Source organism: Canis lupus, chromosome 13, assembly GCF_003254725.2.
Source record: "Canis lupus dingo isolate Sandy chromosome 13, ASM325472v2, whole genome shotgun sequence".
Classification (NCBI taxonomy): domain Eukaryota; kingdom Metazoa; phylum Chordata; class Mammalia; order Carnivora; family Canidae; genus Canis; species Canis lupus.
This window is the reverse complement of record NC_064255.1, coordinates 48,189,519-48,210,381: the sequence shown is the minus strand read 5'-3', so window position 1 is coordinate 48,210,381 and position 20,863 is coordinate 48,189,519. Positions and strand designations below refer to the sequence as shown.

General features: G+C 35.2%; 1 protein-coding gene across 13 annotated transcripts in view; it reads left to right on the top strand.

Annotated features, from left to right (window-relative positions):
- Positions 1-20,863, top strand: part of CLOCK (clock circadian regulator) — a 142,632-nt gene that overhangs the window by 24,117 nt on the left and 97,652 nt on the right. For 4 of the 13 annotated variants that reach the window (XM_049092968.1, XM_025435850.3, XM_025435852.3 and 1 more), the window contains exons 3-4: positions 11,008-11,094; positions 15,245-15,385. The exons of 7 other annotated variants lie outside the window; for them this stretch is intronic. The gene's annotated coding sequence lies outside the window, so the exon portion shown is untranslated. The remainder of the gene's footprint in view (positions 1-11,007; positions 11,095-15,244; positions 15,386-20,863) is intronic. 2 more of the 13 variants (XM_049092966.1, XM_049092967.1) reach the window with 1 other exon arrangement.

Sequence of the window (20,863 nt, the reverse complement as noted above, 5' to 3'; positions counted from 1 at the left end):
TCTCTTATAAGATATTTTATGTAAGCCTTTTGGCAACCACAGAGCAAAACCTGCAGTACATTCACAGAAGATAGAGAAGGGAATCAAAACATACTACTACAGAAAATCAGTTCACAAAGACCACAGAAGTGGAAGAAAGGAATGAGGGGACTACATGAAATAAATAAGATGGCATTAGTAAGTTCTTACCTATCAATAATTACATTAATGCAAATGGGTTAAATTTTCCAATCAAAAGTCCTAGAGTGGCTGACTGGATTAAAAAACAAGAACCAACTAGATATAGGCTGCCCACCAGAGACTCATTTTGGCTTTAAGGACACGTGTAGGTTCAAATTAAGGGATGGAAAAAGATAATCTATGCAAATGGAAACCAAAGAGAGCAGTGGTAGCTATACCAAATATAGATTTTAAGTTAAAAATAGATTTTAAGTTAAAAACTGTATCAAGACACAAAGTCATTATAAAATGAAAAAGAAGTTAACTCATTAAGAGGACATAACAGATGATCAGGGGAGAAATAGACCACAATACAATAATAGTAGGGGACTTGAATATCCCATTATCAACAGTGGATAGATCATCTTGACAGAAAATAAGGAAACACTGGACATGAAATATACCTATACATAGAAGAGAACATTCTACCCAGCAGCAGCAGAATACATTTTTCTCAAGTGTACAAGGAACACTCTATAGGATAGAGCATATATCTTAAGTCACAATTGCCTTAGCAAATGTAGGAAGATTGATTTTATATCAAGTATCTTTTCCAACCATGGTGGTATGAAACTAGAAACAATAGGAGAAAAACTGGAAAATTCTCAGTTGTGTGGTAATAATACCCACCTGAACAATCAGTGGGTTGAAGCAAGTGAAAGGATAGTGAAAATACAGTTGATCCTTGAACAATGTAGGGTTGAAAATTCCATGTAGTCACATAGTCAAAAATCTGTGTATAAATTTTGGCTTCCTAAAACCATTACTAAGTCTACTGTTGACTGGAAGGCTTTTTGGTCAACATAAGCCATTGATTAATACATATTTTGTGTGTTACATGTGTTACATGTTACATACATACACGTTTATATTGTTACAATAAACTAGAGAAAAAAAACATTAAGAAAATTTTAGGGAAAATTTATAGTACTATATATATTTAAAAATAACCCACGTGTAAATGGACCTGTGCAGTTCAAATCTGTGGTGTTCAAGAATAAACTTTTTTTTTTTTAAGATTTATTTAGTCATGAAAGACACACACACGCACACGCACAGGCACAGGGAGAAGCAGGCTCCATGCTGGGAGCCCGACGTGGAACTCGATCTTGGATCTCCAGGATCACACCCTGGGCCGAAGGCAGCACTAAACCGCTGAGCCACCGGGGCTGCCCTCAAGAATAAACTATTACTTAAAAGTGGAGACCCAAGATACCAAAACACGTGGATGTAGCAAAAGCAGTTTTTAGAGGGAAGTTCATAGTGATACATACCTTAGGTTAAGGAACTACACTACATGTTAAGGAACTAGAAAAAGAACACACTAAACTCAAAGTTAGCAGAAGGAAGATGAGAGCAGAGCTAAATGAAATAGAGACTGGGACAGCAATGTAAAAGAAGGAATTAGTTTCCTTCTTCAAAAAAATAGCTATTTTTTTTAAAGATTTTATTTATTTGAGAGAGAGAGGGAGCACGAGAGTGAGGTGAAGGGTTGAGGGAGAAGCAGACTCCCTGCTGAGCAGGGAGCCTGATGTGGGGCTCCATCCTAGCACTCTGGGATTATGACTTGAGCCAAAGGCAGATGCTTAACTGACTGGGCCAACCAGGTGCCCTGAATAATTGTTTTTTTTTTTTTTCTGAATAATTGGTTTAAAAAGACTTGACAGGCCCTTAGCTAGACTAAGAAAAAAAAGACTCAAAATCAGAAATGAAAGGAATATTACACCTGATAGAACAGAAATGGAAAGGATCATGAACCTACTACGAGCAATTATATGCCAACAAATTAGCCTAAAAGAAATGGGTAAGTTCCTAGAAAGATATAACATAACAAGATTGAATAATGAAGTAGAAACTAAGGAGACTGAAATAGTAATCAAAAACCTGCCAATAAAGAAAAGCACAGGATCAGGTTTCACCGGTGAGTTTTATCAAACATTTGAAGAATAATTAACACCAGTCTTACACTTTTCCAAAAAAATAAAAGAGGAGGGAGCACTCCCAAACTCATTTTATAAGATAGTCATTATCCTGATACCACAGCCAGATTAGGATACTATAAGATAATTGGAGGCCAGTATTCCTGAAGAATATAGATGCAGAAATTCTCAACAGAATCCTAGCAAACTGAATCCAGTGGCATATTAAAAGGTTCATACACAATGATCAAGTGTGATATATCCTTGGGGTACAAGGATGCTTCAACATACACAAGTCAGTGAATGTGATACACAACATTAATAGAATGAAAAATAAAAATAATTGATTATTGAATAGTTTCAGAAAAAGCATTTTATAAAGTTATTCTTTCATGATAAAAACTCTTAACAAATTAGGTATAGAAGGCACATACCTCACCTGTGAGGGAATAAGTATTTGTTGTTTTAAGCCACCCAGTTTGTAGTCCTGGCAGCCCTAGAAAACTAATGTAAGTTTCTATAAAAAAAAAAAAAAAAAAGTAATGTGAAATTAAAATTAAAAAAAAAATTGACACAGGCTCTAAAACTTACGCAAAAAAAAAAAATGAATAGAAGAGTAACATGCAAAAAGCAAATGAGTCCGAATAAAACTTATTTTAGTAAATGGAAAGAAACTTTATAGACAAAATAAGCACAAACAGTATAGCAACAAAGAAATAGCAAGGGTTGTGAAAAATAGAACATTAAGAAGTAAAAACAGGCACACATTTATTTACAAGGTAGCCTTTTAAACATTTTTATTGTTAATTTTCTAGTTTTGTTACACTGTAATTTCTACCAGGATTGTTTTATGGCAGTTTCTCTGGTGATAGAAGTATTCCAATTGCTGAGCAATAGAAGCCACTAGCCATAGGAAGCAATTCGTGCATACAGAATATCTATCTATTTGTGCCTTTGATTTCCTTTAGCTGTGTTTTGTAGTTGTCAGTGTACAAGTTTTTCACCAAGTTGGTTAAGTTTATTTCGTTTTCTTTCCTTTTTTTTTTTTGTTTATTTCTAAGTGTTTTATGTTTTGATGCTATTGTAAACACAGTTTTCTTAATTTCCTTTTCAAATTACTCATTAGTGTGTAGAAAAAACCCTGATTTTTGTTAGTTTTATATTATACAGTTTTGCTGAAATCATTTATTGGTTTTAACATTTAAAAAAAATTTTTTTTATTTATTTATGATAGTCACAGAGAGAGAGAGAGAGAGAGAGGCAGAGACACAGGCAGAGGGAGAAGCAGGCTCCATGCACCGGGAGCCCGACGTGGGATTCGATCCCCAGTCTCCGGGATCGCGCCCTGGGCCAAAGGCAGGCGCCAAACCGCTGCGCTACCCAGGGATCCCTGGTTTTAACATTTTTTGATGGATATAGAATCATTAAGGTTTTATACATACATGTCATCTATGAAAAGATAAATTTTTACTTCTTCCTTCCCTGTTTAGATGCCTTTTATTTCTTTGTCTTGCCTGATAATTGCTCTAGCTAGGACTTCTAGCACTCTGTTGAATAGAAGTGATGAAAGTGGGCATCTTTGCCTTTTTCCTAATCTTAGAGGAAAAGCTTTTAGTTTTTCTTTTTTCTTTTTCTTTTTTTAGCTTTCAGTTTTTCATTTTTTTTTTTTTTTCAGTTTTTCATTGTTGAGTATGATGTTAGCTTTGGGCATTTCATATATAAGGCCTTTATTATATTAAGGCAGTTCTTTTTTTTTAATTTTTAAAGATTTTATTTATTCGTGAAAGAGACACAGAGGCAGAGACATAGGCAGAGGGAGAAGGAGGCTCCCTGTGGAGAACCCAATGCGGGACTTGATCCCAGGACCCCGGGATCATGCCCTGAGCCAAAGGCAGATGCTCAATCACAGAGCCACCCAGGCATCCTATTTTGAGGTAGTTCTATTTGGCTTATTGAGTATGTTTATTAAGAAAGGGTGTTTAATTTTGTTTGATGCTTTTTCTGCATCAATTGAAATGTTCATGTGTTTTTTCCCTTCATTCTCTTAATGTGGTGTATTACACTGATAGATTTTCATATGTTGAACCATCCTTGCATTTTAGGTACACATACCACTTGATCATAGTTCATAATCTTTTTAATGTACTGTTGAATTTGGTTTCTTAGTATTTTGTTGAGAATTTTTGTGTCTGTCTTCATCAGGGATATTACTCTGTAGTTTTCTTGTGTCGTCTTCTGATACCAGGATAATGTTGGCCTTATAGAAGGAGTTTGGAAGTGTTCTCTTTAATTCTTTGGAAGAGTTTGAGGAACTTTAAATGCTTTAGAGAATTATCCTGTGAAACCATATAGTGCCAAGGTTTTTTCTTCCTTTGGGATCTGCTTTAATTTCTTGATTAATTCAGTTTCAATTATGTCTCTTCACTTCCTACTGAAAAAGATGAAAATTTAGCTTACCTATTCTGTTTTTAATCTCCTCTTTTCTCTCTGCATTCCAAGTTTAAAAGTTACTGTGTTATTTTATTAATATTTTTGAAATTGTAAATATTTAGATTCCTTAGATAATTGTATTTTAAATCCCTACCATGTAAGATAAGAACACTATGACGTGTTGGGTACCTGGCTGGCTCAGTTGGTAGAGCGTGTGACTTTAGATCTTGGGGCTGTAATTTTGAGCCCCACATTGGGTGTAGAGATTCCATAAAAATAAAATCTTTAAATAATGGTAAAAAAAGAACACCAAAACTTCTATCATTTTCTTCATCATGTGTCTTCTACTCTTTCATTTCCATTCCTGTCTTCTCTTCAGTATTTAAGTAGGTTTATAATGTAACATTTACGTTCTGTAATGAGAAGAATTTGGGTTTATCAGGTTGATTTGAAAAGCTAAATACAGTAAACTATTGAATTAGTGTTAAGTTTTATTTTCAGTAGGTCCAAGATTGCAATGCTAATGGAGCTCCAAAAAATATTTGATATCAATGTTTTTCAGCATTATACTACTAGTTTGCTTTATATTCTTACTAGTTTGCTTTATGTTGTTCATCTTCTTGCCATTATGACCTTTAGTTGCATTTTTTCTTGATAGATAAAAAGATACCTTTACCATATCCTCACATGTTTCCTGCTTGAATGATCTCTATTGTTTGTTGAATAGAATCTCTAGTTTTCTTGACGACCTCTCTTTTAGAGCCCTTTTCCTGCCTGTTTTAGTCTTGATAGATTTGGAAGTCTGTATATCTGCCATTCAGAGATATTCCTGCATTTCTGGGTTAGATTTACTGTTTCTTAGGTCCCACATAGGTCTCTTTCATGGCATTCTCCCTCATCCTAAATTAACTTTAGTATACAAGGTATTTATAATTTAGTGTGCAAGGTTCTAAAATAAATTCTTGCTGTTCTTCAGATGGCTTTGGCCTGGCTCATAATTGATAGTTTAGCTGTGTGTAGAAATTTAGATTCAGATTAATTTTCCCTCAGATATTAGGGTTTTGCTCTATTTTTTTCTGGGTCAAGATGGTGAGAAGTCTGACCTTACTCTGAGACTTGTTACTTTCTAAATGACTTCTCTCTCTTTGGAAGTTTTAGTGTCTTTGTAGTTCTGGAATCTTAAAGATAGATATTTGTCGAGGTGTGAATTATTTTTGCCCTTCTAACTGGACTCTCTGGAGTTAATAGGCCCTTTGTGGTAAATGCATGTGTCTTCCTTCAGGTATGGGAAATTTTCTTTTATTATTTCTTTGGTAATATTTTGTGGTTTTTTATGTTGTCCCATTTTGAAATGCTCACCAGCAGAATGTTGGTTTTCTGGATTGATTTTATGTCTTTTATTTCTTCTCATGTTTGCTGTCTCTCTCTCTATGTGTGTTTTTTTTAATGTGTTCTGACAGAGTCCTTCAACTATATCTTTGTGCCTTTCTCTGAATGTCTGTGAACACATTGTTAATACCCCAGTAACTTTATTTATTGTCTGCTTGTATCATTTTGAAAGGCAACATGGTATAGTGTTAGTAGTTACAAGCTTAAGCAATAGAACCAGACTGCTAGACTGTGTGGGTTTAGATCCCCAGCTCTACCACTTAATAATCTTAGGTCACTTAATGTGACCAAAATTAAGATAATAACTAGTTTGTGGATAAAGGAGTTTATATTTGTAAAGCATTTATAACATTTCTTGGTGTAGTGAAATCTGCATTATTTGTTAAATATGGTTTTGTTTCATGCACTACAGTTTCTTCAGGAATGTCTTGAGGATATTTTGTTTTGTTTTTGAGTTTTCTGTACCCTAAATAATTAATCTTTCCAGGGTTAACTGATATATTTATTTATTTTGTTCTTTTTTTTAGCTGCTGTTTTTTATTGTATGTATATAGTCCTCTAATTTCCTAAGAAAGCAAAATCTTTGTCAACTCATGATTTTGTTTTAATGGAATATTTTAAACTATACAACAATATACAGAATAGAATAATGAAATTCTGTCACTCATCTTTAATGATTGGGTCTTTTTTCATCTGCATCCTCATTCATTTATCCTTTCCTAATACTGTTTCCCATTATTCCACATGTCACTGATCTATAATTATTTTTAGTATATTTCTAAAACTAAAGACCTTGAGTCTTTTTAAATTTTAGAATAGTTGATGCTCCCCTCCTCCTGCCTTTATCTTTTTCCTCCTCCATGTTGAAGGAACTGGATCGGATGTTCTATAGAGTATTTCACATTCTGGATTTGTCTTATTGCTTTTTCTTGATGTCATTTATTCTCTTCTGGTAGTAATGTAAAATGGAAGTTTGATCTAAATCAGTGTTTATAAACTTTTTGTTTTCTTTTTTCATTATTGTCCCCTTAAAGGGCCTTTTTAGAATATTTTCTTATTTTACTTTATTGTCTACCTCCTGAGACCCAGGGGGATAGATCATAGTGTTGTGCTTTGGAGATTAAGAAACTTTTATTATTTAAAAAAAAAAAAAAAAAGAAACTTTTATTATTTAAGATCCTTTTAGGGATCCTGGGGTGGTGCAGCGGTTTGGCGCCTGCCTTTGGCCCAGGGCGTGATCCTCGAGACCCGGGATCGAATCCCACATCGGGCTCCCGGTGCATGGAGCCTGCTTCTCCCTCTGTCTGTGTCTCTCTGCCTTTCTCTCTCTCTGTGACTATCATAAAATAATAAAATAAAATAAAAGATCCTTTTACCCCTTGGGTGTGACATTGTTCCAGTTAAGAATATATGATCTAGGGCGGCCCAGGTGGCTCAGTGGTTTAGTGCCGCCTTCAGCCCAGGGTGTGATCCTGGAGACCCAGGATCGAGTTCCACGTCAGGCTCCCTGCATGGAGCCTGCTTCTCCCTCTGCCTGTGTCTCTGACACTCTCTCTCTCTCTCTCTTTCTCTCTCTCTCTGTCTCTCATGAGTAAATAAATAAAATTAAAAAAAAAAAAGAATATATGATCTAAAAGTTTGATCCCATTTTGACTCTTTTCAACAAGAATATAAGTAGTAGTATGTATTACATGTTACATCAGGAGGTACTTACTACCTAGTTGTCTCACTTTTGGAGATGCTAAGATTGATTAGTGCATACAGTTGGTGGCAATACGATCCATTGTGAAATTTACTATCACTTTTTCTCCTAATCATTTAAAATCTATTAATGATTATTGGCCATCTTTTTATGTCATTTCTTCTGTTCTTACCAGCCGAGATTCTTTGAAGGACTGGCTCTCACCAGGTCTCTTTGACCTTAAGATACAGTTTGACAGGATAGGCAAAAAAGTATGTGATTAATATTCTTTCATTTACCAATTTTTGATTAGCCCTTAGTTATACCATCAATATTCATTGGCTTTAATTTTGTACTTTTTTATTTATGTATTTATTTGTAGCATTTCTAGCTCTTTCTAAGGGCTAGTATTTCATGAGCGTTATTCTTTCTTTGAGGTCTTCCAAAGAACAAAGGCAAAATTAGCTGTTTTTAAGTTTAGTAAAAGTTATTCTAACTTACATTATATTCATTTTTATTTAAACATTGTCCTATTTCATCATTCTGAGATTTATTTCATCATGACTCATTAGTTTTTTCCATATCTTCTAAAGAGATATGAAAATAGAAGAATGATGGAATCTCATAAGATGATAGAATACGGGGGGAAAAGTGTTTCTCAATAAAAAATTTAAAACACTAACTTTGGTGTGTCCTACTTTTACTTGAAGACATGCTATTGATTTGACTGAAGTAAGAGCTCTCTCTCTCTCTCTCTCTTTTTGGTAAAGGCTTTTCTCAACTCCTTAAACCCATATAAAGTATCTTCAATTCATAGACACAAGACATAGGTGGCTGACAGAATGTACTAATTTCTTTGTTGATTTTTGGAGAATGGAGAAAATACAGATCTTGAATTCTAAGTAATTCTAGATAAGTTATGTAAGGAGTCTAGTCTTAAGCTTTTTACCTGGATAAACTAAATTATAGCACTCTTCAATATTTATCATCATTGTTTTCATTGGATTCTCTCATGTGAGCTTTTATTATTATTTTTTAAAGATTTTATTTATTTATTCATGAGAGACACGGAGAGAGAGAGAGGCAGAGAGAGAAGCAGGCTCCTTGCAGAGAGCTCGACGCGGGACTCGATCTCGGGTTTCCAGGATCACGCCCGTGGGTGAACCAAGGCAGCCGCTAAACCACTGAGCCACCCAGGCGTCCCTTGTGTGAGCTTTTAAATCAAAAGTTTTTATTATTCTCAGTTCCAGAAGTTGTAGCAGGCCATTTGGGTCAAAATATCTCCTTTCTAATGTTAGGTATTATAATTAACATAAGTGAAGGGGATAGGGAAAGACAATACCACACTAGAGATGCAGTGCTTCCATTAAGGGTATTCCCCTGATATCAGTATTTCAAATTACTTCTTCGGTGTTTTGGATGTTTTTACCATTCAAGGTAATGCATTGTAGTGAGTTGTTAGATGTGTGAGAGATATTTCTCTTGTGAACTGGAAGAAAAAGGATTATAAAATGAAGTGTAGAAAATGTAGAGTGTAGGAAAGGAGAAGCCAGTATAATGTTCTGACCTTGATTTCAATTCTAGTAGCTGGTTAGTAACTATGGAAATTAAGAATCTGGAAATTGATTCCCTTAAAACTATTTGGTCCCCAGTGTGAAGACTGCTGATTTAAGGTTTAATCTTTCATCACTAGATTATAGTCTTGAATCTAAGGCTACTGCATACAATTCATCCACTTTTTATTTTCATTATCGTTAATTTCCTTAAGGACCTTCATCACTGTGCACTGATTGCTGCTTTTTCTCAGCGTTCTCTTTGAGGATTCTTTTTCATTTTTCCTGAGTATTTTCCTCAGTGAAACAGTTATTTACTCTCTCTTCCTCTTTTAGCATGTGTATATTTTTACTAACAAACGACTTTCCTCAGGTTTTGATTCTTTTCTGTTGCATCAGATTTTGTCTGTGTGATTGTTGGTTCTTCATTCATTCAAAGATAACTTGGGATGTGCTGCAAAAATGTAATTGCCCAGGAGCTGCAAACATTGTACATTGTTGCATTTCAATGACTAAAACTCCATGAGGGGAGGAATTTGGATATGTAGGACATACCATAGTGAGTGAATGAATAAGGAGACTAGAATTTCCCAAACACTGGCCTTAATAGAACTGCTAGTTTAAGAAAAATTTAACCAAATTAATCTTGTTGTCTTTTATTTTTGTTGATTGATATTTAAAATAGTACTTTTCTGGTAGAAGAGTAACAAAAATGCTTTTAATATTGTGGTGAGAAATGTTGTTAATGTTTCTGATCATTTTAACTTTAATTGGTAATAAGAATTACTGGCCATGATTGGATAGTTTCATAAAATCACACTGGAAATACAGGGTAATAAAAGTACTTCCCTCATAGGGATGTTGTGAGGATCTAGTCAGCACATACGTAAAGCACTTACAACAGGGCTTCACACATAGCTAAGTGCTTGGTAACTGTTAGCAAATGAGAATAATGCTAAGACTGACTTCTTTCCCATCATTCTGCAGGCAGTTTCTTGATGGTTAGTTGATCTGTTCATTCATTGAGAGGCTGGCTATTGGCCCAAGGCAGTTGTCCCTCAGGCCCTTCCTTGCAAAAGCTCCCTAAAAGGATCATCCTCCACAAGCATTTTTCCTCAGCTTCCTTCCCAAGGACCTCCCCACCCCCCAGACCTTTGAGGCTTGTGGGCTGGAAAGAACTTCAGAATGGCTAGTACATTGCAGTCAGGTGGTGAGGGTTTAAAATGGGCTCTGCCTTTTACAAAGCCCTGGGTGAGTCTTTGACTCAGGGCAAATTGCTTCACCTCTTATTTCCTTCCTTATCCATCTCACCTCAGAAAATATTCTTTTTATCTCTTTTCTTACTCTGAACAGCCACACTGCACTTAATTTATACAAATACCATATTCTCTCTGACCCTTTGAACACGCTGTTCACTTTGGATGAAACACTTTCTCTTCCCTCCTGCCTTGTATTCATTTGGCCAGATCCTATTCATGTTTGCATTAAATGCCCCTCCTTTAGGGGAGGCCATTTGTAACCAATTCCCACCACGCTGGTGTGTATTTCTGCCATGATTTCCCCTCACATCATGATTCTTAAAGCCTTTCATCCCATTTGGAGTTGCCCTACATAGTGAGCTCCCACAGAGTTTGATGGGATCTGACATGTTCATTGCTGCATCTCCAGTTCTTGGCACATAGGAAGCCCCAATTAATGCTGTATACATGGATGGGAAAAAAATACCAGAGATACTGTTGCTTAGGCTTTGGCTAACATTATCTCCACAGCTGCCCTTGTTTTACAGAATTTTTATTTTATTTTTTTTCCTGTAAAGCCGCTGAAACTTAGAAGCTGATTCTGTCACAGTTTAAGATGCCTTTGGAAAATTCTGCATTCTTCTTAGATGAATCTTTAGAACTTGGTGAGTTTCACTAGATCCTTCAGTTTTCATTTTGAGCTCAGAGGTATGCGTGTTTTTTCTTTTTTTCTGCATAATTCATAATTATTGGATACAGTGAGGTTTGCAATATCCTAGCAAGAAGCATAGGACAAAGTATTATAAAAATATTTAGAGCATGATCTTCTACTTGCTTTGATAGCCTTAATTTATCTTTAGAATTTTACTTTTTTGAGGAGTAAAAAGTTACTGATAAAAAATAGTGATAGGGAATAAAGGGGAAAGGAGAGAAAATGAGTGGGAAATATCAGTGAGGGAGACAGAACATGAGAGACTCCTAACTCTGGGAAACAAACAAGGAGTAGTGGAAAGGGAGGTGGGCGAGGAGGTTGGGGTGACTGGGTGACGGGCACTGAGGGGGGGGCACTTGATGGGATGAGCCTTGGTGATATGCTGTATGTTGGCAAATTGAATACCAATAAAAAAAGTTACTGATTGGAAAGATAATTGATATGCAGATATAAAGTATTTTCTTCAGTTCTTGAAATTTTTACGTTACTACTCAGAAGAATTATAACATCTTTTTCTGAGATAAGGAAGGCGATTTGTAAATGACTGAAAAGCAAAATAAGAATTGTTTCATGTTATATTTTAAGTCTAGTGATAAAGAATTAGTTGACTGAGGTAAAAAAGGGCCAGTCACCCAGTGCAGCTCCAGCTTATAAGCAAGTCTATCAGTAAGTAGTCTGCATAATACTAGATTTAGCCTGCTGCTTTTTTTTTTGTATGACCTATGAGCTAAGAATAGTGTTTATATTTTTAAATGATTACAGGGAAAAAAAATCTCAAACGAATACTATTTTGTGATGTGAAAATGATACAAAATTCAAATTTCAGCATCTATGAATAAAGCTTTATTGGAACACAGCCACTCTTATTTTACATATCGTATATGGCTGTTTCATGTTTAGTGGCAGAGTTAATTTAAATACAGTAGTTGCATCATCAGATTGTTACAGTCTGGAAAGCCAAAAATATTTTACTATATGACCCTTTAAGATAAGTAGTTGGCCTATACTCTTCATGGTTGGAGAAGCATTTATAGGTTGAGTGTTAGTTGCTTCATTTTCAAAATAGGGAAAAATAATACCTTTCCTATCTGAAAGCGAGGATCTTGGGTTTACTAAATTACAGGTTCCCTAAGGGTAGATATCATGCCTGTTTTTTAAACAGTAGATGCCGCCATAGCTATTATAGGCCCGACACATGGTTGACACACAATGTTGAGTAAAAGAACAAGATCTGTTGTAGCTCTAGTACCTATTATATCTATTATTATTATGATCAGAATAATTCCAGTGTTTTTGAAGGTTTGCGTATTGGTATGGGTGTTTTTTGTTAAATATAGGAGTGAATTAAGAAAACACACACCAAAAAAGAAAAAAAAAACTGTAAGAACGAGTTTTGATGGAAACAGTAATTTTCTCTGGATTTTTTCTTTCCAGAGAGCCATCAGATCATTGGCCAGATTTATTTGTCTAAGTTGATTATATATGTATATTGTTACTTTTTGAAATCTTAAGAGGCAAGATAAACCACTCATCCCAAAATTACGAATCTCAAAGGAACTTAGAAGCCTCCTTGTTATAATACACACACACACACACACTAAAAACTGTTGAACGGAAAGATTCATATATTCTCATTTAAGTCTTCTGAAACTTCCCCAGCTTATCTACTGAATCTCTCTTTTCCTTTTTCTAAAGATTTGGTTTATTTATTTGACACAGAGAGAGAGAGAGAGAACGAACAAGCAGGGGGAGTGGCAGGGAGAGGAAGAAGCAGGCTCCCTACTGAGCAGGGAGCCCTCCACAGGCTGGAGCCTGACTCAGGGCTCTATCCCAGGACCCCTGGGCCAAAGGCAGATGTTTAATGGACTGAGCCATGTAGGCACCACATGAATCTCTCTCTCTCTCTCTTTTTTTAATGAACCTTCCCTGTATAGTTTGCTCAAGAACATAGCTTTTAAAATTTTATGCTGCAGAACACTTTGTAAAGATCAGATAGTTTAGGGCAGCCCCAGTGGCGCAGTGGTTTGGTGCCGCCTGCAGCCCCGGGTGTGATCCTGGAGACCCAGGATCGAGTCCCACGTCGGGCTCCCTGTGTGGAGCCTGCTTCTCCCTCTGCCTGTCTCTCTCTCTCCTTCTCTCTCTCTGTGTCTCTATGAATAAATAAAATATTAAAAAAAAAAGATCAGATAGTTTAAATGACATTTAGTTGAGAAAAGCCGTTCCAGATTAAATAAGTCTAGAGAGATCAGATAGTTAAATGCTGTACATGATTCTGGACTGGATCCTGTATTGGTGGAGGAAGAAAGCCCTAGAGGACTTCATTTGCTCAGTTAAAAAAAAAAAAATTGGAAAATAGATATTAAGTTAAAATTTTGTATGATTGTTAAATTTTTTGAAGTTAGTAACTATATTATGGCTATTTAAGAGAATGTCTTTGTTCTTAAGAGGCATATGTTGATGTATTTAGGGATGAAAGATCTGATATATATATCTTATCTTATTCTCCAATGGCTCAGCAAATGCTTATCCATACAAGATTTAAAAATGAGAATGTTAATTAATTGATAAATCTGGACAGAGTATACATAGGAGTTCTTTGAACTATTTGTACACTTTTCTGAAAGTTTGAAAGTATTTCCAAGTAAAAAGTTTAAAGAAATGACATTAGCAATTATCAGAAAACCTAGAGATTATATCCAAATACTGTTGCTTTTAAATTATTATTAACTTTTATTAGAATACACTTATAGTCCTTGTCCTTTTTTCAAAGTGCTTTCACACATACTCTGTTTACATGGTGGTACTGTTCGAAACAGTAATTTTTTGTTGAGTGGTTTATGGTTAATTATGTGGTCATCAATGCAGATACCCCGTTCTTTGATTCTTTACTCGATTTAACAAGTTTGACTTACAAATAGTTTATAAAACTTATAGTAATATGAAGATAAAATGAAATAGAACTTTGCAAAGGTAGAAACTGGTATGCAAAGAAAGTCTTTATATTAGCAGTATTCTTGCTGATTATCTTATCAATTTTTTAATCATAAGATAATAGTTAAATACCAATTCGCAGAATTTAGAACTTCAAAGAATCTTAGGTATAATGTTAAATTTTCTTCTGTCTGATATCTTTCTTTAATGTCCACTTTAGCTTGTATTATAAAAAATCTATTGTGTTCCCTTAGCTCCATAAGTATGCTTTGCTTTTAAAAGTACATCTGATTTTACTATCTTAAATTTATATTTTGACCTTAAATTTATTATATTTTGAAGGAAATTCAGGAGTAGGGATCTATTATAGTATTTCTCAAAATGAGGTTAATAATTGATTACCTTTTTGAGCTTTATATTTTTAGCACTCTATATTTAGTAATTTCATTTTCACAAAAGCCTTATGCTAACACCTTGCCTTGATTTGCTATTCAGTTCTAGCTAAAACTGCTGCTAAGCCTCAGAAGGCTTAGGTTTTCTTACCCCCCCCCCTTTTTTTTTTGCCAGATATGAATTATGAGAAGTAGGGATCTGGAACTAAGTATAGAAAACTGATCAAAAGAGGCGCCTGAGTGGCTCAGTCAGTTGGGCGTCCAACTCTTGGTTTCAGGGTGAATCATGGTCTCAAGGTCCTGGTATTGAGCCTAACCTCAGGCTCCTTGCTCCATGGAGTTTGTCTGCTTGAGGATTCTCTCTCCATCTTCCTTGCCTCTCCCTTCGCTTGCATGTGCTCAGTGTCTCTGAAATAAATCTTTAGAAAAAAAGAAAAGGAAAATGTATTGATTATATGTACATTAAGGAAAAAAGCCATTTTAGAATTTCAGGATGTAAATAGTGGGTTCAGTCTAACTTCACCCTAGACCTTCTCTTTCCTTCATAATTTGGGAAGGATCCATATATCAAGATAATTCTTCAGTAATTGTGCTGAAAAAGGAAGTAAAAGGAAGTATTCGATTAGAAAGCAAACTGATGTAGAAACCTAGTTTTCCTAGGCTTGAATTTTACCAAGTAAAATAACTAAAAAGTTAAAAATTTAAAAGTTAAGCGACCGATACAGTCTTGCTAACTTTTAAAACTTTTTTGCATTTAATTAAACCATGCTTTTTATAAAGTGGATAAATCTTGAGTATCCTTTTGATGAAATTTTATGAAGTCAATGCTCGTTTAACCAATACCAAGATCAAGATATAGAATACTTTCATCAACCTAGGAGCCTCCTTCATGCCCCCGACAGTCAACACACATTTCTGAAGGTAACTATTATTCTGACTTCATTTACTATTCATTAGTATTGTCTATTTTTTAACATCTTTTGACTATTTTTTTGGATCAATATCTTGTTTATGTGAGTCACACATGTTGATTCATAAAACGTTGTAACGTTAATTTATTCTTTTTCATTGTTTTGAATCCTTCATTGTATATGTCACAGTTTTATCCATTATCCTGTTGATGAACATTTGGATCATTATCAGTTTTTGGCTATTATGAACAGTGCTACTGTGAATATTCTTGACCATGTCTTTTGGCGCACATATGCATGCATTCTTTTGAGTAAATATCCAAGAGTGAAGTTGTTGATCATGAAACTCTTTAGCTTTAGTAGATGCTTCTAGTTTTTGAAAGTGATTGAGTCAATTTATACTATTTTCTACATCCTCACCAATGCTTAAAATTATGTTTTTTTAAATATTAGCTCCTTTGCTACATATGTGGTAAGAAGTTAGGAACTTTAATTTGTAATTCCCTGCTGACTTTAAAGATTTATTAGCACATGTTTATATGCTATTGACCATTTGAATATCCTCTTTTGAGAAATACCTATTCATGTCATTTGACCATTTTTCTATTGACTTGTCTTATGGATTGGTACGAGTTCTTTATTTCTAGGATAAATTTTTTATTAGATTAAATATTGAAGGTATCTATCCTACTTCTTTACTATCTTAATAGTGTACCTTTATTAAGAAAATTTCTTAATTTTAATAGTCCATCTTGTCAAACTGTTCCTTTATGGTTTTAAGTAATCTTTGTCCATCCCAAAGCCAAGAAGTTATTCTTGTATGTTTTCTCCTATAAACTTGATTGTTTAAATCTTTACATTTAGGTTTATGCATGGTATATGATAGGATTCCTGGTTCATTTTATTTTACATATGGAAACCCATTTTGTCCAATATTATTTATTGAAAAGACTATCCTTTCCCTATAGTAATGCACTAGTGCCTTTGTTGTAATTCAGGTGAGTGTTTATTCGTTCATGGTTCTGTTTTTGGACTCTTCTGTTCCATCAGTCTAGTGTGCTGGTTTTATATTCTTCTAATTGCTATAACTCTAAATCCTCCAATTATGTTCTTCACAATTCCTTGTTTTTTTTGGTCCTTTGAATTTCTTTTTTTTTTTTTTTTTAAGATTTTTATTTACTCATGAGAGACACAGAGAGAGAGAGAGAGAGAGACAGAGACACAGGCAGAGGGAGAAGCAGGCTCCATGCAAGGAGCCCGATGTGGGACTCGATCCTGGATCTCCAGGATCACACCCCAGGCTGCAGGCGGCACTAAACCGCTGCGCCACCGGGGCTGCCCGGTCCTTTGAATTTCAATAAAAATTTTATACTTGACCTGTCAGTTTCCTAATAAATAGATAACCTGCCTTATAGTAAGCAAGTTTTAAAAAAATAGTAAGCACTTTTAATAGTGTTATTTAATATTATTATTGACTAGCTTGATATCAAATGTACAGAGCAAGTTGAATATATTGGACATCTTTCAATATTGAGAGTTTCAGCACCTTAACTACTATAGTACTTCCATGTATTTAGGCCTTTTAAAATTTCTCTCAGAATTTTATTTTGGGTGTGGAGGTCGTATACATCTCTGTTAACCTTTTAGATATCATAATGATATTGTGGTTATATGTTTTTGTTAGTCCTTGTAATTTATAGGTTTACACTAGGGTGTTTACAGATGCAGTGATACAGTTTGGGGGGTTTACTTTTAATAATGCAAAGGAGGGTGGGAAGGAACAGAGAAGGACCAGAATAGATGTAACCAGATTTACCATGATTTGATAATTGTTGAAAATGGATGGTATTTGGGTTAATAGTTATATTATTCTTTTTACTTTTGTATACGTTTGAAATTTTTCATAAAACCAGGTTAAAAAAAGTAATGACTATAGCAGGTTGAAAAACAAATATATAAGACTTTAGAAGTTCATTAAAATACTAAAAAAAATTCTCACAGGCATCAATCAGGTCATGTAAATGAAAGAATCAACCATTTAATGTTTTTCTGCACAGATTATATTTCAAGATTTTATTTTTATGTGTGTAAGAGAGCTACGGGCACATGAGTATGGGAAGGGGCAGAGGAAGTAGCGGACTCCCCACTGAGAAGGGAGCCTGATGACTCCCTCCCGACCTGGGATCATGACTTTAGCCCAAGACAGATGCTTAACCAACTGAGCCACCTAGGTGCCCGATTATATTTCAGGATAACCAAATAGTTAAGAGGGAAAGTTTACCTTTATAGAAGAATCACAGCTAATAAGAAATGCTGAGAAAATAATAGATTTAGAAAACTCACCACAGTGCAACTTCTAATGAAAGAATAGATCTAGATGATCATCAGTCAATAACTACTAAAGTCACTAGGTGAAAGGTCTGTTGGGACATGGGTATAATACAATTGGATAGACCAAGATGGAGTAAGACTAATTCTTTGATTAGAACTAGAAACTCCTAATGGAATAAAAAACCCGACTCTTTGAAGACTGAAAATTAATAATAGGCAAATTGAGAAGGAAAGTCATAATTTGAAGTGTAGCCTGTATGATTGTGAGTGTACCATTTTACTCTTTCCATGATCCAGCTTTGACCAAGTGGTGGGCAGAATTGTGGAACTGCACAGAGGGTATATCAGTTAGCAAAAACTTCAAGAGAAACCCCTCATTTCTAGCAGAGGGTAAGGAAGAAGGGGATCCGCTTTTTTTTTCCTTTTTCTCTCTTAAGCCTGCCCTAAGATTATCTCCACTTCTAAATTGTGCTGTCGTTGTGGCACTAGCACTTAAAACTGAAAGAAAAATAATTTCTCTCGCGGGAGGAATTGAGAAAGGGACTGCTGAAAACTGCAGCATGCTGGGAAAATCTCAAGGAGAAGAGAATTGAGAGGAGATTCTCTGATTGTGAATATGAACCCACAACGGTCCTACCTTACTCATGATCATGCACAGAACGTACTTAAAGAAACACAAGAAGGACTTAGAGAATTTGAACTATGATATAAACCACTGTTCAGATCCAGACTTGCATTTGAGTGGTGCATGCAAAGGATAGACCCAAATAACACAGTAAAAGTAAAGGCTTTAAAAACCAAACTGACATTCGAACTGCTACCCCAGAAGGCAATACAGAACTTACAATCTAAACTTCAATAAAAAAATCAAATTATCCAGGAGGGGTCAATAGCATCTGGAGTTTTATAACCTAATATTCAGGTCTAGGATATAATCCAAATTTTTGACATACCAAGAAATAGGAAAATCTGACCACTTTGTAAGGGAAAATACAATAAATAGATGCCAGACCTGGGATGATACAGTGATGGAATTATTTAAAAAAGGCTTTAAAGCACCTGTTATATCTGTGCTCCTTGAGGTAAAAGTGAACGCTCTTGAAATGAATGGAAGCATAGTTCTTTGAAAAATAGAAATCACATAAAAGAATGAAATGGAAATTTCAGAACCAAAAAATACAATATATGAAATACAAAATTTAAGGGGCACCTGGGTGGCTCAGTGATTGAGCATCTGCCTTTGGCTCAGGGTGTGATCCTGGAGTCCTGGAATCGAGTCCCACCAGTCTCCCCAGAGGGAGCCTGCTTCTCTGTCTGCCTGTATCTCTGCTTCTCTCTCTCTGTCTCTCATGAATAAATAAATAAGATCTTTAAAAAAAAAAATACAAAATTTACTGTCTGGGCTCAGTAGCAGATAGAAAGATAAATCAATAGAAATCTCAAATCCTGTGTATTCTTTATCAAGGGTATATCTCTGTGCTGTAACACTTGTCAGGTTGCACCTTGTCAGGTTGCACCTTGAGAAACCTGGTCATAGGCCTTCTGGCTCTGAATTAGTATTCCACGCACACATCCTCTTTTGTCATTAATTACTCCTATTCATGCTACTGAGACGATTTGTCTGTGCAGTGTGAGCCCTATCTCCCTTCATACTCCACAGATTCAGGTGGTGTCTTGATCTGCTATTTTCTAAGACCTTAGCATTTCAAGTGAGGATCCAGCAATCAGTTTAATCCGATTTAAAAAATAATAGCCAACTATTACATTTATTTCAAAATTATTTATTTTATTTATATATTTATTTCAAAACTTTGAAGGTAAATAAGGGATAGAGAGAAAAGTGCAATGGATAGCATATATATGATTCATACGGCTAGGAGTAAATTTTATCTTGAAGTGTAGATAAAATTATTATTTTAGTGACAAAATACTCTATGGTAGTTCTGAATATTCTGTAGTTCAGGATGCATCTAAATGTACTTGAACTAGGTTTCAGATGATTGTGAACTTGCTTGGACTACTTGGCTACACAAAAGCAACCTAGCAGTTTACCCAAGTTTTAATACATCAAAACAACTGCCTATTTTATAAAGTGATTATACTGCAAAAAATTAGAGGAATACTTGTGGCCTTAAGAGTTGATATATTTTATTTTTAGTGGCATTTTAAATGGGTCTGGTGGCCTCATTAATGAAGTATATAAAATGTTAAGACATTGTCATTGTATTTGTACATACTAGTTTTAAGTTACTAAATCTCTCACGAGGTAGCCCTAAACCTAGTATTTTCATAATCCTACTTAATAATCAAATTTCCTAACAGGTCCCTGGAGATTTTTTAGCACTAATGAAATTCTGTACTTCTAGGTTGATATAATTTATTAATTCATTCTTGCCCTCCCTTTCTTCTCTATCCTTCTCCCTCTCTCTCTCCCTTCCCTGCCACTCCTATCCATCTCAGAAATGTACATACACCCGGGGCACCCGGGTGGCTCAGTTGGTTAAGCAACTGACTCTTGGTTTCAGCTCAGGTCCTGATCTCATGGGTTGTGGGATTGAGCCTTGCATCAGGCTCCATGCTCATAGGAGTCCATCTGGATATTCTCTCTCTGCCTCTTCTCTATCTCAATTAAATAAAATTTGAGGAGAAAAAACATTAACATACACTTTTATTTTTAAGATTTTATTTATTTATTGAGACACACACACACACACACACACACACACACACACACACACAGGCAGAGTCACAGGCAGAGGGGAGAAGCAGGCTCCACGCAGGGAGCCAGACACGGGACCTGATCCCTGGTCTCTAGGATCACACCCGGGCTGCAGGCAGCGCTAAACCACTGCGCCACCAGGGCTGCCCCACTTTTCGTTTTAAAACAGGCCACTCCACAAAGGCTTGGATTTAATCAGTCTTCTTTGGACACCTGTTTGACACTTAATAAATTATGTTTTGTTTTGTTTTGTTTTAGTGCAGTATATAGCACATGACATAGTCATCCAAAAGGGAAAGTATACTTTCATATTCATTTGGACATTAACTTTTGCCATCCAGAAAAAACAGACATAGAGCCTCTTGCTGCCATATAACAATAAAGTTAGGCTTGAAAGTTGCAGTTGAAATCCTGGAACACGAGTTTATCAATTATTAT